General features: G+C 32.8%; 1 long non-coding RNA gene across 2 annotated transcripts in view; it reads left to right on the top strand.

Annotated features, from left to right (window-relative positions):
* The window catches only part of LOC105772251 (uncharacterized), a 31,760-nt gene that overhangs the window by 7,780 nt on the left and 9,116 nt on the right, over window positions 1-14,864 (top strand). The window contains exon 3 of one of the 2 annotated variants that reach the window (XR_008196773.1): window positions 12,363-12,648. The exons of the other annotated variant lie outside the window; for it this stretch is intronic. This is a non-coding gene — a long non-coding RNA (uncharacterized LOC105772251). Of the gene's footprint in view, window positions 1-12,362; window positions 12,649-14,864 lie in introns of those variants that run through there. 2 annotated transcript variants of the gene reach the window in all.

Here is a 14,864-nt window from a genome sequence, read left to right as displayed (position 1 = left end):
GCCTAGCTCTGATACTACTAAATGTAACACTCCAAATCCGGCCTAGAAGCTAAGGTGAGATTATAGAGGTTACAACGCTCATAAAAACATTGTTGATTAATTTACGCAAAAACTTAGTTTTAATTCTAGAGTAATAAAGTTATTAATTTATCGAAAATAAAAGTTTTCAGAAGAACGTGCGTCAGCACTTGACGAAAATCTTGTTTTATTAATTTTATAAAAACAATCACAAATGTTTAACTGATTTAGTTGTAAAAAGTCGTAATTAATTTAAAAACCTTGTAGCGGAAAAATACTTTTAAAATTCTTATCCCTTAAAATCATAAGATCCATTAGTTATGTCGTATTGGGTGAGTTTACAAGTTTTAAATAAAATATTCGTGAAAACAAATACCAAGACCAAGAAGTTAATGTTCCAAAACAAATTAAAATCTGAAAGACCGTGAAGTCTAAAATTAAAAATCAAATAAACTTATGCCAAAATGTATGAACCGAGCTTTGAAGTCGTCGCCAAGTCCTAAGTTAGAAGTACAGCTGAAACGAATCAAACAAATGAGTGAGCTAGAAGCCTAGTGTGTGACTCGGTCCACAAACAGATGTACACAAATAACAGACACATTATCAGTTACAGATTTAAGATATACTCAAATATAGAATCAAATATATATATTTTTATAACCAAATACAAATGTAGACACCAATATCAAAATCGATTTTTACTCATAACGTACACATATGCAAATAACATATCAAAATGTCACAACAGATCCAGAAACATATATTGTGTCGGATAGTAATAATTTTTAAAAATATATATTAGATCATAATGTCATATCAGAACAGAACAAATTCTACCCCCATCTGCTACACATCAACTATGTCCAACCAACCCCATCCGCTACACACCAACTCTGTCCAACCAATCATACCAAATAAGACTACAATAGTCCATCTATCCAATCACATCGGGTTATGGCGGTATGCCACTCATATTGATGCAGTTGAGTTGCCAGACAGATATTGCGGTTTAACTGCCAAAATTGCAGTAATATTGGCATAAAACACTTCCTCCATCATATCAAAACTCACCCCAATGCAAATGCAAAATCATATTAACTTACATACATAACACATAGGTGGTATGCCATACAGACCTAAACACATATTTTACAAAGCATAACACAACACATAATTTATACATATTGTATCATATCTTATTTCTTTTACTAACAATTATTTCATATAATGATGTCATGTGTAATGAAACACATAATTACGTTTTCAGAGTTACCAGTACACAAATCGTATTTATAATTTTCACGTACCTTAACCACATCACATACTGACACATATTGAAAATTTTCACATATCGAGTCTTATATAAGTCAAACTGACCCACGAAAGATCTAATCACTCATTTTTATGTCAAATGGACCTAAGTGAAAGTTTTCTGGAAAATGGGCTCACACGGCCTAATTAGGCAGCCCATGTGCCCCACACGGCCTACCCAAGTTGCTAGTGTAATCGCACACACCTCTGTGCTCCAGACGACCTGGCACACGGCCGACCACATACCCGTGTGGAGCACATGGTCGTGAGATGCAGACTGCAATTTGAAATCAACTATTTGGTTTTCAATTTTTTGAGTTTGAATTAATGTTTTGGGGTTAGAAACACACACTTGAGTTGGTTTTGATAAAGATTCACGAATGAAGAACCCCGTAACCCTCATACAAAACAACAACTTAAAAAGGGAATTTGATTTGCCGGAGGATTGATTGTCACACAATCTTCTCCTACTTGCACCAAATCACATAGACCCTACACCTCAAAAGCATCGCATTCAGATCTAAAGAGAAGGAAATACAAAGAAAGGCTTTGCACGATAGCCATCTTTGAGAAGAAAAGCAAATTTGTGAAAGACATTTTGAAAACCAAAAACAAATTTAAACAACAAAAAGAATAAAGAGAAAGAAAGAAAGAAAAAACAAAAACAAAAAGAATAATGAAAAAGAAGTGAGGACGTGGGTACAAACTTGGAGAAAATTTAGGGAAAATAATTATTTTTTATTATATTAATATTATTTTAAGAGAATAAAATAAAATGAAAAATTAAAACAAATTTAAACTACCAATAACTCCACTATCTAATCCTTATATAAGGAAATTTTTCTTCAAAATTTAAAACAAAACATAATTTCAACTTTGCACATATGAATATCGAAGACAAAACCAAAGAGTAAGTTTACTCTTTACCACTAAACCAGCAAACTTATTCTTGTTATCAATTGAGTGAAAATATCATTTATGCCAGATAGTTAAGGAAATGGTTACAACAAAATTACTAAAAGTTCAAGGGAAGTAATTTGAACAAAAGACCTTTCACCCACACACATTACACCTATCCATTGAACCAGATTAACCCACTTTTTAAAATTTTCACAATAGTAACTCAAAATCAAGACATGACTACTCTTGGTATCACTAACTCAATTTCATCTAACCTGGTTTTCGAGATGTGACAACTTTTATTATTATTATTATTATTATTATTATTATTATTATTATTATATTTTTATACTATTGTTGTCACAATAAAAGTTGAAATAAACAACCTTCAAATTATATATATTTTTTGGTTAGATATTTAGATTTATTTATTTGTCAAAAATGAGATAAACTATAATTTCATAACTATTATAGCCTATACTATTATATTTTTGAGAAAAATTCTTTCAATTAATTAAGAGTTGATACATGACATTTTTAATAATATTAAAAAATTAAATTAAATTATTATTTAATAATATCTCCCTCACACACACATCTTCATTACTCTTTCTCGCTTTATTCACAACACCAAACATGGGGAAAGATATTGGTAAAAGAGTAAGTAATCCCACATTGTCTAGGAACAAACTACAAATTGGGAAATGAGACTTTGGGTCTATATAAACACCTATTTTGCTAGTTTTATTTCCACATTAATAGGAGACACTAGAAAAAAAAAATATTGGTGTTGCCACTTTTAGTACTGATGTGGTAGAAAGCACTTCTAGCTGGAAGCGTTTTTCTGTCAATACGTTGAAAATTCTTCCAGCTATAAGCGTTTTCGTAAAATTGACTTATTCCCCTAAATTTTCCAAAAAATGACCTATTTTAGTAATTTTATTTTATTTTTTTAGTATTTTTAAGTAATTTACTCTAATAAGAAATTAAAAACCATGCTTCAATATACTTTAAAATATACTAATTTGACTAAGCCAAATAAACAAAGCAAATATAATTTATCATAATTAAGCAAAAGAAGTATACATACATAGTTAACTTGATTAATTTAACTAAATAAAAATCAAATATATATAATACCATTAATAATTAAAATCCTATAACATAAATATTTAGATTTGGACCTACATAAATAAATAAAATAGAAGTGAATAAATTGATATAATATTTATAGTTGATTTGTTGGTTAACTTTATCACGTAAATTGTTAACCCTTTTTATGTAATTTTATCATTTAAATTTAACTTTTTTTTTATTTTTTTAAAGTGAATACAAAAATATTTATTAGATTATTTGAGATAATATTTATCAGATTATGTAACACCATTTGTTCGACCCGATTGTCAAGTCCAAGTAACAGTATATTACATTTGTTGTCAGAGTAACTACGAACACAAAACATTTAAATCATAGCATAATTCAAGCAAACATATTTAAGTTCATAATCATGATATACAACCTTTTCTAGGACTTATACGAGCCTGTGTACGCTCTAAAATTAACTCGAGATCAAACAGGGACTATTTTGAAAAGAATTTAAAATACAGGGCCAACGTCGTGATGTGAGGGGGTTCCTTGTCATGACGTGACGTACTGACTTGACCTTGTTGCGACGACGAGGTTCTTTGTCGCGTTGAGGCCTGAAGATCAAGCTCGTCACGACGACCGTCGCTTGACATCGAAACGTGACATACTTGGCTAAAAATGTACCATTTGATACCTAATGCCAAGCCAACCTTTCATTTCCTCAATTCATGCCTAAGTCAAGCATTTTTACCTGCAGCAAACACCTCAAAAACATAATCACACATAATGGTCCCATTCATCCTCCCAACATTTACAACTTGATTTACCCATCCAACATGTCATTTTCACCTACCAAGAACTACAAATCAAACACTAATAACATACTAACATGTTACATATTAATAGTATATCCTAAACGCATGCAAGTAACTATATGCATCCTTGCTACAATCTCAACATTCCATTATTCAATCATTCATTTAACCAATCAATTCCTTAACAAGAACACGTGTTATGCATAAATCAACTAATATATAGTTCCATACCAATTCACATGTTGGAATACCAATTCTTATGCCTTATATGCATTCCAACCATTTCCAAAACATGTCATCTTTAACTATGCATCAACAAAATGTACCATACTTCCATATACTAACATTTGCATATACATAACTATATACATTTCACAACTTCCAAATCAAACATTCCAAACATAGTAAAATACAAAAAGGACTCTACTAGGTACATGTCAATTAACTAACAAAAGAATTTCACCTACTTTGTTGAGCTTGAGATTTCTTTTGGATGTTGAATTCGTTGATCGAGATCTCAAATTTGCCCTAACCTATGCACAGAAAACAAAATTGTACGGTGAGTAATAAACTCACTAGTAAGTTTATGATTCAACAAAGTAAATAAACATATGCAACATGCAAAATTTCATTCCTAATTTAATCTCATACCATTTTATGAAACATAAATTCATCTTCTCAAAAGCAAGTATATAATAAATTTACATCCTAACTGGTTAGATTTGTTTTCAAGTCAACCAGTTTCATATTCCATTTGACTATATTTAGTTACAACTATATCCATTCATTCTTCATACTTAGCATGATATACAGACATACCTCTCATTTCCTACCACATTTCGTATCGACTTCACCTATGCCAATCTACATTAAAACAAGTAATTTCACACACCATACATCTCAAACTTAAATGTCAAAATATATCAATTCAACTAAGCATCACCAATGCCAAATCATGCATTTCTAAATCACATATCTACCATATACTTATAACTTGGAGTTATCGAGCTTTACATGTTTAGTATAAATGTGTTAAGTGTACAAAACTAACACCAATTCATTTTACTTCAGTTCAATCTATATAAACACTTCATTATGCTTGTAGTAACAACATTTCAAACATATCAATATCCAAACATTCCATTATCAATCCTATTTCGATTTACCACTTATAATATCACATAATTTATTTGTTTCTAGAGTCTTCCAACCCATTTGAATTCATTGTGTCCTTCATGATTCGATTTCATTTGATTTACATACTCTATCGTATTATTACAACATTTAGTTTGCATTAAATCACAAAACAAATTAATATAATCCTAATAACCTAACTTGGACTTTCAAGATCGATGCTCATATTAGTCAATGTACATCTTAAGCTGACACTGTAGTATATCATCGACTAACCCAAAGTATAGACTTGTTCATTTAATAGAGTAACCAATTTGCAATATCATCACACAGTGTTAAACTAGCTTTGTTTAATAATATGTTTTCATATAACAAATTAATTTTTTGAATAAATGTTAAAGTTGAAGAGAATTGACAAAATGATGAAATCAAGTTAAAATGGTTTCAATTGAGTTAAACATTTTCAATCATGTTAAATCTATTTTAAAACAAGCCATTATTGATCCAACGATATCGATAGTTTTAAAAAGTATTGATACTTTTTGGCCAAGTATTGGTAGTTTTAAAAATATCGATAACCATTCTAAAATGGATACCAAATTGACATTTTGTTTTCAACCAATTTAGCTAAGTATCGATCCGGTATCAATTCTTTTCATAAAAGTCCATTGGTATTGATACCTTTTTAGCTAGTATCGATACTTGTTGTTACAGGTGAATTAAATGCATTGGTTTTCACATCCCTAGTAGATCTATTTATATGTCCAACAACCACAACAGTTGGAAATCAATTAGGGAGTATAAATACCATCTTCCAAAGATCTTACAACAATAAGAGAGATTATCAAGCTTAAAGATCAATCAAAACAACCTTAGTGCTTAATATTTCATACTTTTCTTGTACACACTTGTGAGCTTTCATTGTAATTCTTTAGCTCAAGTGTATTCTTGTTTATTTGAGTTTTATCGATAAACATTCTAATCTTTCAGAGGGTTGTTTATTTATTTGTTTCTTTGTATATCTTTGAGAGGGTCGTATCTTAAGGTTTGGGTAGAAACCTTAAGGGAGTTGCAATCTTAAGATTTTGGGTAGAAATTTTAAAAGAGATTGTAAGGTTAAACCTTGTTCTCAAAAGTTATCAAATTAGTGAATTTGGGAAAAATTCTTAGTTATGGAAAACTAAGGTAGTGGAGTAGACAATTGATTCTGAACCATTCTAAATTCTTGTGTTCATTGTTTCATATTGTTTCATTGCTTCACCATTTTTCTTAAAGGTTAATTATCCTTCCTTCTTGGCAATTTCAAGTTAAATTATTGAGCTAAGAATTGGTATCAGAGCTAGTCTCTAAAGCTGATTTAACAACTTTGCCTGATTTGGGTGCTTGTATAAATCTTATACCTTATAAAATGTTCAAACAACTTTGTCTCGGGGAACCAAAACCTATTAGGATGAGTATTCAATTAGCTAACATATCAATCAAGTATCCTAGGTGCATTATTGAAGATGTACTTGTTAAAGTCGATAAATGTAAATTCCTTGTTGATTTTGTTATATTGGACATGGATAAGGATATTGAGGTATCCATGATCTTAGGTCAACCCTTTTTAGCCATTTCTACAAATTTTATTGATGTGGGTAATGGTGAACTTGTGTTGGGGGTAGGTGATGAAGAGGTTACTTTTTAAGCACCTGGTGCTGTGAGAGTTTCTAGTAAGCGAGATGGTACTAGTTATTCTGTTGAAGTTAGTAATCATGCAGCTCAACGTTCTTTGCAAGAAATCACTCATGAAAACATGTTAGAACCAGATCATATTCAAGATGATAAAAATCAAGGGACAAGTGAAGAAAGAATGGTGCAGCTCGATGAATTAGATGAGTGGCAAACAAAGGCTAATGAGAACTTGAGAATGTTCGAGGAAATAAAAAGCAATGCCATGGTGTGCATGTAAAGAGGATGAACCAAATCAAAGCTAGAGACAAAATGTTACTAGATAATTTAGATCCACGAATGTTCCCTAAAGAGCTTAAATCGAGATAGTCAAATCCAGTTTTGGTACAAAATGTATTCCTATACAGAACCACTGATGTAACACATTCCGATTTCCACACATTTAAGGTAAATTGTCATCATATTAAACTTTATTTTAGTAGTGATATTGATAACGGGAGAGGAGCTTTAGCTCCAAGATTTGACTTAACTGTGAGCTTTAAGGGGAAAGTTGAGCTTAAACTCTAAATAAGCGCATCTCGGGAGGCAACACGAATGTTGTTTTATTTATTTATTTCAATTTTGTCGCATGCTTAGTATGTTTATTTTTATTTAAAAGAATAAATTAAAAAAAAGTGGTCCACACAGTCTAGGGTAGGCCTACAATAACGCTGGGGTTTTTGCAAGTGTACACAGTCGTTATCAAGTAATAAGTAAGTATCAAGTTATCGTCTCCACAGGGATTGTATTTGCGCTAAGTCATTTAATTTGTAAAATTATATTAACAATTTGGTAAATAAAAAAACAATATAGTTAAGAAGTGGTGATTAAAATATATTAAACTAAATGCAATGATCCCTAATGTAAATTATCCTAAGTATGCAAACTATATGAATGAAATAGATTTTAGTAAAATTAAACACAATTTGCAACAATTATAACATAAATAAACTAGGACAATTACTTTAATTAAACTCAATTTATTATTAACATGCTTAATAACATTCGGAAAAACATTCCATGGCAACTCGATCTTTCATGAGTTTGGAAACTACCTTAGGTCCTTTCGGAACCCTTTACTTAGTAAATATGCATTTTACTGATCGTTATTTACTAAAAGTTTCTTAGCATTCGTGTGAGGTAACAGGGACGTGTTAGGTTTGAAACAATTTAATCTCACCAATCTAAAAACTATGCAGATAACAGAGCTTGGTTAGAGTTTTTATGCAACCTACAATTCAATCGGGTTAGGATCTAAATTGAGCATTCACATTTCAATTATGCGTCTATTAGCCGTCGTCTGGTTTGGATCGCTCAGCTAATTCAGGTGCATTTCAATCACGTATGAATGAAATACAGACTTGATTTTAATTGAAAACATGATCGATTAAGGCACAAACATTATAAGCATGAATCAAATAAATATTATTTAATCAAAATAATCATCCTAGCTTAAATAAAATTAAGCTATCATTGTTGTAAACAAGAACAAAGAACACATAGAAAACATTTTTATATTAAATTAAAGAAAAGAAAGATTAAACCCAATTCAGAGTGGCTGTCACCCAAGACTCTGACTGACAAGGCTCTTTCGCTTCTTTGCGTTGCTCCTTTGCTGATGGCTCTCCAAGGTGGCCGATCAAGGTTTCTTTAAAAGACATAATTGCTAAAATCCTTATGCAAGGATGATGAATGGGAAATATAGCTAAAAGAGTTGAGAGAATGATGAATGAGTGAGAGATGATGGGATGAGGGATGATTGAAAAAGTGAGAAATGAGTTCTTATTTATAAGTGAGGCAAGGGAGCTAGTTTGCTAAAAATAGGAATGCCCATCCTTTGAAACTTTCTCCAAGAGTGGCCGACCATGAATTGAGGAAAGGTGGCTGATTTTTCCTTGATTTTTGGTAAATTTGAGTGTCACAACAACTCAGGACTAAGACTCGGTCATTAATAAATCTTCAGAAAAATCTCTGATTTCTTTAACTCTTCAAGGACTTTGTATAATTAAACCAAAAAATGGTTTATGACATCCATGTGCAGCCGAAAATTAGGTTGACTTGGTCCCCAATTTGGATGGTTTTGCAATTAAAAGAAAACTCTCAGCCCTGTCCAAAAATAGTAGATAGTTTAGAGGACCAAATAATATAATTTAACAATTTTAATTAATCAATTTATTTATTTAATTAAAACCCAATTTATTATTGAATTATTAAAAATGAATTATTAAATATAAATTTATATTTTATTATTTAATTTAATCATGCATGACCCACTTTATAGCTTAAAAATATAATATGCTCAAATTAATATAAAATAAGCTATTTTATGCATGAAAACTATATAATAAAGTATAAAATCACATTTTAATAATTTCTATGTCCTAATTCCATATATTCGCATATTTCATTAATTTATTAAACAATTACTTGGTTTTAACAACAAATTTAAGTAAAAAGGTAATGAATTTTATAGGAGAAATCTTATATATTTTTCAGTTTACACTTATACGGCATGGGCACATGGGGCATAAAAAAATCTTTTAGGAGCCACACGGTTACAGAGAGTTACTCGGCCTAGAGACACGATTGTGTGACCCACACACCCTATGGCATGATCGTGGGAGAAGTGAATGATAAAACCACACGGCCTGAATGAATCCACACGGCTGTGTGGTACACACGACCTAGCTAAACGGACCTGTTATGGATTGAGTGACTACTGGACCTAATTTTTTCATTTTATTGTGACACACACGGTTTCAGTAGAGCCACACAGTTTGGAAAGATGGCTATGTGCCCCAAATACCCCTGTACACGGTCGTGGGAGAAGTGAACGAAAACATCACACGGTATGGGATAGGCCACATGGCTTAGTGACATGACTGTGTAGTACACACAGCCTGGATACATGGGCATGTCCTGGGCCATATGAATACTGGAGCTTATTTTTTAAAATTTTCGTGTGACATGCGGGCTTTATAAACATACATTATTGCAAGACACGATTGTGTGGCCCAACACGGGCCAAATACACGATCGTACTTCATTTTTAAACCTAAAACCCTAATTTTTTTCTTCCTTCTCCCTTATCTTTTCACCCTCGTCAACCCCCATCGCTGTCGATCCTCCCTTCTCCTTAAACTCACCATCCTCCTTTCCCTTAACCTTAAACTCACTGTCGTTCTCCTTTCTCCCATCGTCCCTTTTTTTATCCCTGCACCACCATCCAGGCCCATCCCCCATCACATAGTCTTTGTCGACTATCGTTTCCCCCTAATCTGCCTCTCTACCTTCGCTCGTTGTCTATCTTCTCCCTTCCCTCACTCTCCTTCCATTGCTGCTGACCACTGTAACCATCACATTCGTCTCAACCATAACACCACCGGTCGTAACCCTCTCATCCATCATACATAATGACAAATACTACAGGTAAAACCAGGGTAGTTGTCCTCACCTTGAAAAACCAAAAAACACCGGATGCAAATTTGTCCTTGGCCCCGACCATAATCATGAGACATCTATGTCTCCAATTTAGTCCAAGTCCACATAAGGACCAGTATCATCATCTTAAGGAGTGACCCTTGGGGTTGGGTCGTTGCATTAATTGAGAGGCTCTACAGGCGATTCGTTTAGCTGCCAAGGTTTGGGTACTAATCGATATGACATTGTGGGACCGATTTTTCACCACTATGGAGAATACATATACAAAACTCATATTGGGGTTCTATTCAAATTTCTTCTTACAATCAACGATTTCACGTTAAGATGAGCCTTGTACGATTTCTTTCATACTTGAAGGTATGACGGGTTACTTGAGCATCCCGGGTTTCAAAGCCACCATTAGGCTTTATCTCAAGGATTTTATGAGTACCCTTGAGTTCCTGACATTGTCCAGGCACATCCATCGACCGGCTCCACTCTGTTGGTTTGACATTACCAAAACTAAGGCGCATTATAACTCGAGTCAGTCAAAGGCAACATGTTTACCTCCGGCTTTACACTATATTCATGCCATTTATGCCCACACATTGACTAGTTGAAGGGAGAACACGGGGTCACTGGTACTTCAGACGCTTATTTTCTATGGAGCATGGAAACGTGCCACCCAATTGATGTCACTTACTTCATGGCTCTCTGTTGTTGCCACTAGTCTGATCGGAATAGGAAGGGCCCTACTTGTATGGGTCTCTATGTGACTTGACTGGCAAGATACTTTGAGCTACTTGACACCCTAGAGCAAACTTTTTCCTTCACCTTGGTTGGACATATGATCCCGCAAGGATTATCTATTATAAGCCATATGAGGATGATACAACGCCAGGATGGAGCGGGTCCACACTGATATAGACTATTTCATCCGAATCTTATGAATTTTATTATGCACATTATTATTTTATCGATTGTTTTTCTATTTTGTTATCTCTTTATCTTATCTATTTTTGTCTATTTTCTTAGTAGCGTGCTCGAAAACATGTACTTTATTTAGAATCTGCTACGATTCTGAATTTCACTATTCCGGTGAAATCATCCAAATTCAGGGCAGTTTCAGTTCTCTCCGTCCTTATGATTTTTTGCTTACTATGATTATATTTGTTTGTACATTGAGGGTAATGTACATCTTAAGTATGGGGAGGATTTTATATGTGTAAAATGGAAAAAATTGATTGAGCTTGAATCTTTAATCTTATATTCTATGTAAAAGCTCATTTCCTCTCTTTCTTTCTTGTTGGTGTAAATTATTTTTTATCCAGCAACTGATTTTTTTTAGTTTTTTAATTTATCAACTAAACTCTCAATTGTAATTAACTCTTTTGACCTTTTTCGTACCCTTAATCTAAGCCCCAATACAATCTTGTCAAGACCTTTTGATTGGTGTGTCATCTCGATCTATAGTGGTGGAGATTTAATTTTTAAGTAAGCTTATGGTAATAACATTTCTTGTTTGATTGTTGGGTGCACATTACTTTAGTCGTAAACACTTTGAGTGTTTTGAGTGAATCATTATTGAGGATGTTAATTCTTGTTGAGTTTAAATTTCAGGTAATTATTGAGATAGGGGAGATGCCTAATGTTTTTAAGCCTTAAAAATCTCTGCTTGGATTGCTTGTACTTTTTAGTGTCATCTTAGTGTGAATTTCCAATGAATGATTATCTATAGATTATCCTAATACATTGTCGACGAAAACGATAAATTGTGGGAGGTTAACTTGAATGTGGGTTGAGAATTTTACTTGAGAACAATCAAACGCTTAAGTGTGGGGATATTTGATAAGTGCTAAAAGTAGCATGTTTTAACATTATTCTTAATGCATTTTTGGATGATTATTCGATGTTAATTGTTAATTTTATGCTCCTAATCCATTAAATTTATGTTTTGATTCTCAATAGAGCACTTAGGAGCAAAATGAGTGAAAAATGAGTGAAAATCGAAGCACCAGAGCAAGCTATATGAGCCACACGGGCTGGACCATTCCACAAGGCCTGGCCACAAAGCAATGTGACCCACACGAGCATGTAATAGGTCATGATGATTTCACTAGATTTCACACTGAACTTCAGAAAATCATGATTTTTAGGTTTTTCAGGCATTCTAAGACGTATATATGACAAAAATAAGAATATATGAGTGATCTGCCTTAGGATATAAAAGAAAACAACCCAAAAAACACCATAAAAGAAGACTTTAAAGTAGATTTTCGTCAAGATTGAAGATTTCCATTTGATTTCTTAGGAAGTTATCATGAGTTTCTTTATTTCTTTTGGTTATATTGTGTCTTGGATGTTTTTATTTTCAAGAACGAACTAATTTTATAAATACCTAGGGGAGATGAACCCTATGATGGATTTTGTCATTTGATTTTTATTTTATACAAAAAAAAATTTAGTTTCTTGTTCTCAATTATGTGTGCTTAATTCTTGGTTTGATATTTCTAGATTATTAATCCATGTTTGATGTGCTTAAATCAATGGCTGAATAGACCATGTTTAAGAGTAGATCTTGCGTGATTGAGTGGAGTAGCATGCAATCCTAGAAATAGGATGACATAAATCTACCGAATTAGAGTCAGATCTAATAGGGGAACCCATAGCATGAGTTAATGCGATAATAGGGGTTTTAATTAGAAAGAAATTTTAATTAATCAACCTAGAGTCAGTTGTTCTTATGCTCGAAAGAGATATTAACATAATTTAGGGATTTCTACGGATCATGGTGCTAAGTAAAGAAATTGTGTAATTTAGATTATTAGTGACAGATAAAATCTAGGCGAATTCTTTCCTGGGTATTATTTCGCTTTTTGGTTGTTAATCTGTAGCATCTTTTACAAACAAATTATAACTTAAATCTCAATTAATTAACATATAATTCATAAAAATAAAATTAATATGTGTTTCAATCAATTTCGATTTAATATCAAGCTTGCGGAAGGCTAAACTAAGCATGCAATTATTAGGGATCAATTTGAAACAAATTTAAAAAGGAAGGAAAAATCTACATACAAGGGTCACATGGTCGTGTCCCTTAGCTGTGTGCGAAAGCTAAACCCATGTGTAATGAATCACACGGTCGTGTCACTAACCGTGTGCGAGAGCTCAGCCCGTGTGAGATAGGTCACACGGCCGTATCCCTAGATCGTGCAACTAATTGTGACTATGTGTACCAAAATTACCTAAATTATTGCATACTACACGATCGTGCCACGAGCTCGTGTATGGCACACGGTCGTGTTCTAGGTCATGTCTCAGGCCGTGTATACCTAGAAATGCCTTGCAAAACAAGTTATTCAACCATGAAAAACTTATGCCACAAGCTACCGTTTAAGCCACATTTCAACCTATTGAAAAACATCCAATTCAAGTCAATATCATCATTTAAAACAACCATCCTAAGTGCCTAACCAATATACCACAATTGATGCCTCAATCAACAATTCAAAAGTAGTGAAATGACTACATTCAATCATGCCAGTATACCTTCAATGGTACCTCAAATGATCAAGCCACACATATTTATATTCAACGGTTCAACTATCACATGTTTAAGTATCAAACTTACCAAAACATAACCTAAGCATATCATCCATCAAACCAAGACCAAGCATCAACCAAAACACAATGCCTAGCATGATATTTTCTCAACCATGAAGACATTAAGCCTATAATCAAATCAATCTATCAAGTCATCAACCACATGACCATTGCCATCACACTTATACATATTTATATAATCTTGAAAAGTCCAACAAGATGCAAAATGACCATTATAAGCATTAACCATCCTAGGTACATGCTAAGACAAATTGAACAATTCACCAAAACTTAAGTTTAGGATTGCTGTTGGATGCTAAGTCAATGATCGAATCAATAAGTACCTAACCTGCGCACGGGAAAAATAAAATCGTACGTTGAGTATAACTCAATGGTATTTCTATAATCTGAACATTGAAACATATTGTAATTCATAAGAATGCATAAATTAAAATAGAGATCATAAGGAATATACAAGATCAGTATACCGAAATTAAGGCATGACAATCTCATTCTATAAATTATTTGATAACACAACTCATATAATAGCACATTTCATCTCAAATTTCAAATTTCTTGGATTCATTCATCCTAATAATTCAATATTCACAATTCAATTCACGATTTCATAGTCCCTTTCACATTTCAATTCCATTTCTTATCGTTTTCCATTTCAATATCGAATATATCGATTTTTACCATTCAATTCCCCTATTAACACGACTTGGACTCTGACGGATACACAGATCCAAACAACACACCAATTTGACACCCAGTGCGTCATCAGATAAATTCGAAGCAAATAATTACGTTCAGTGCTAAACTAAGTTGACACCCAATGTCTCATTGGTTAAACTGAAGCAA

This window comes from Gossypium raimondii, chromosome 6, assembly GCF_025698545.1.
Source record: "Gossypium raimondii isolate GPD5lz chromosome 6, ASM2569854v1, whole genome shotgun sequence".
Classification (NCBI taxonomy): Eukaryota; Viridiplantae; Streptophyta; class Magnoliopsida; order Malvales; family Malvaceae; genus Gossypium; species Gossypium raimondii.
The sequence above is the reverse complement of the archived record's forward strand: the minus strand, read 5'-3'. Positions and strand labels throughout refer to the sequence as shown.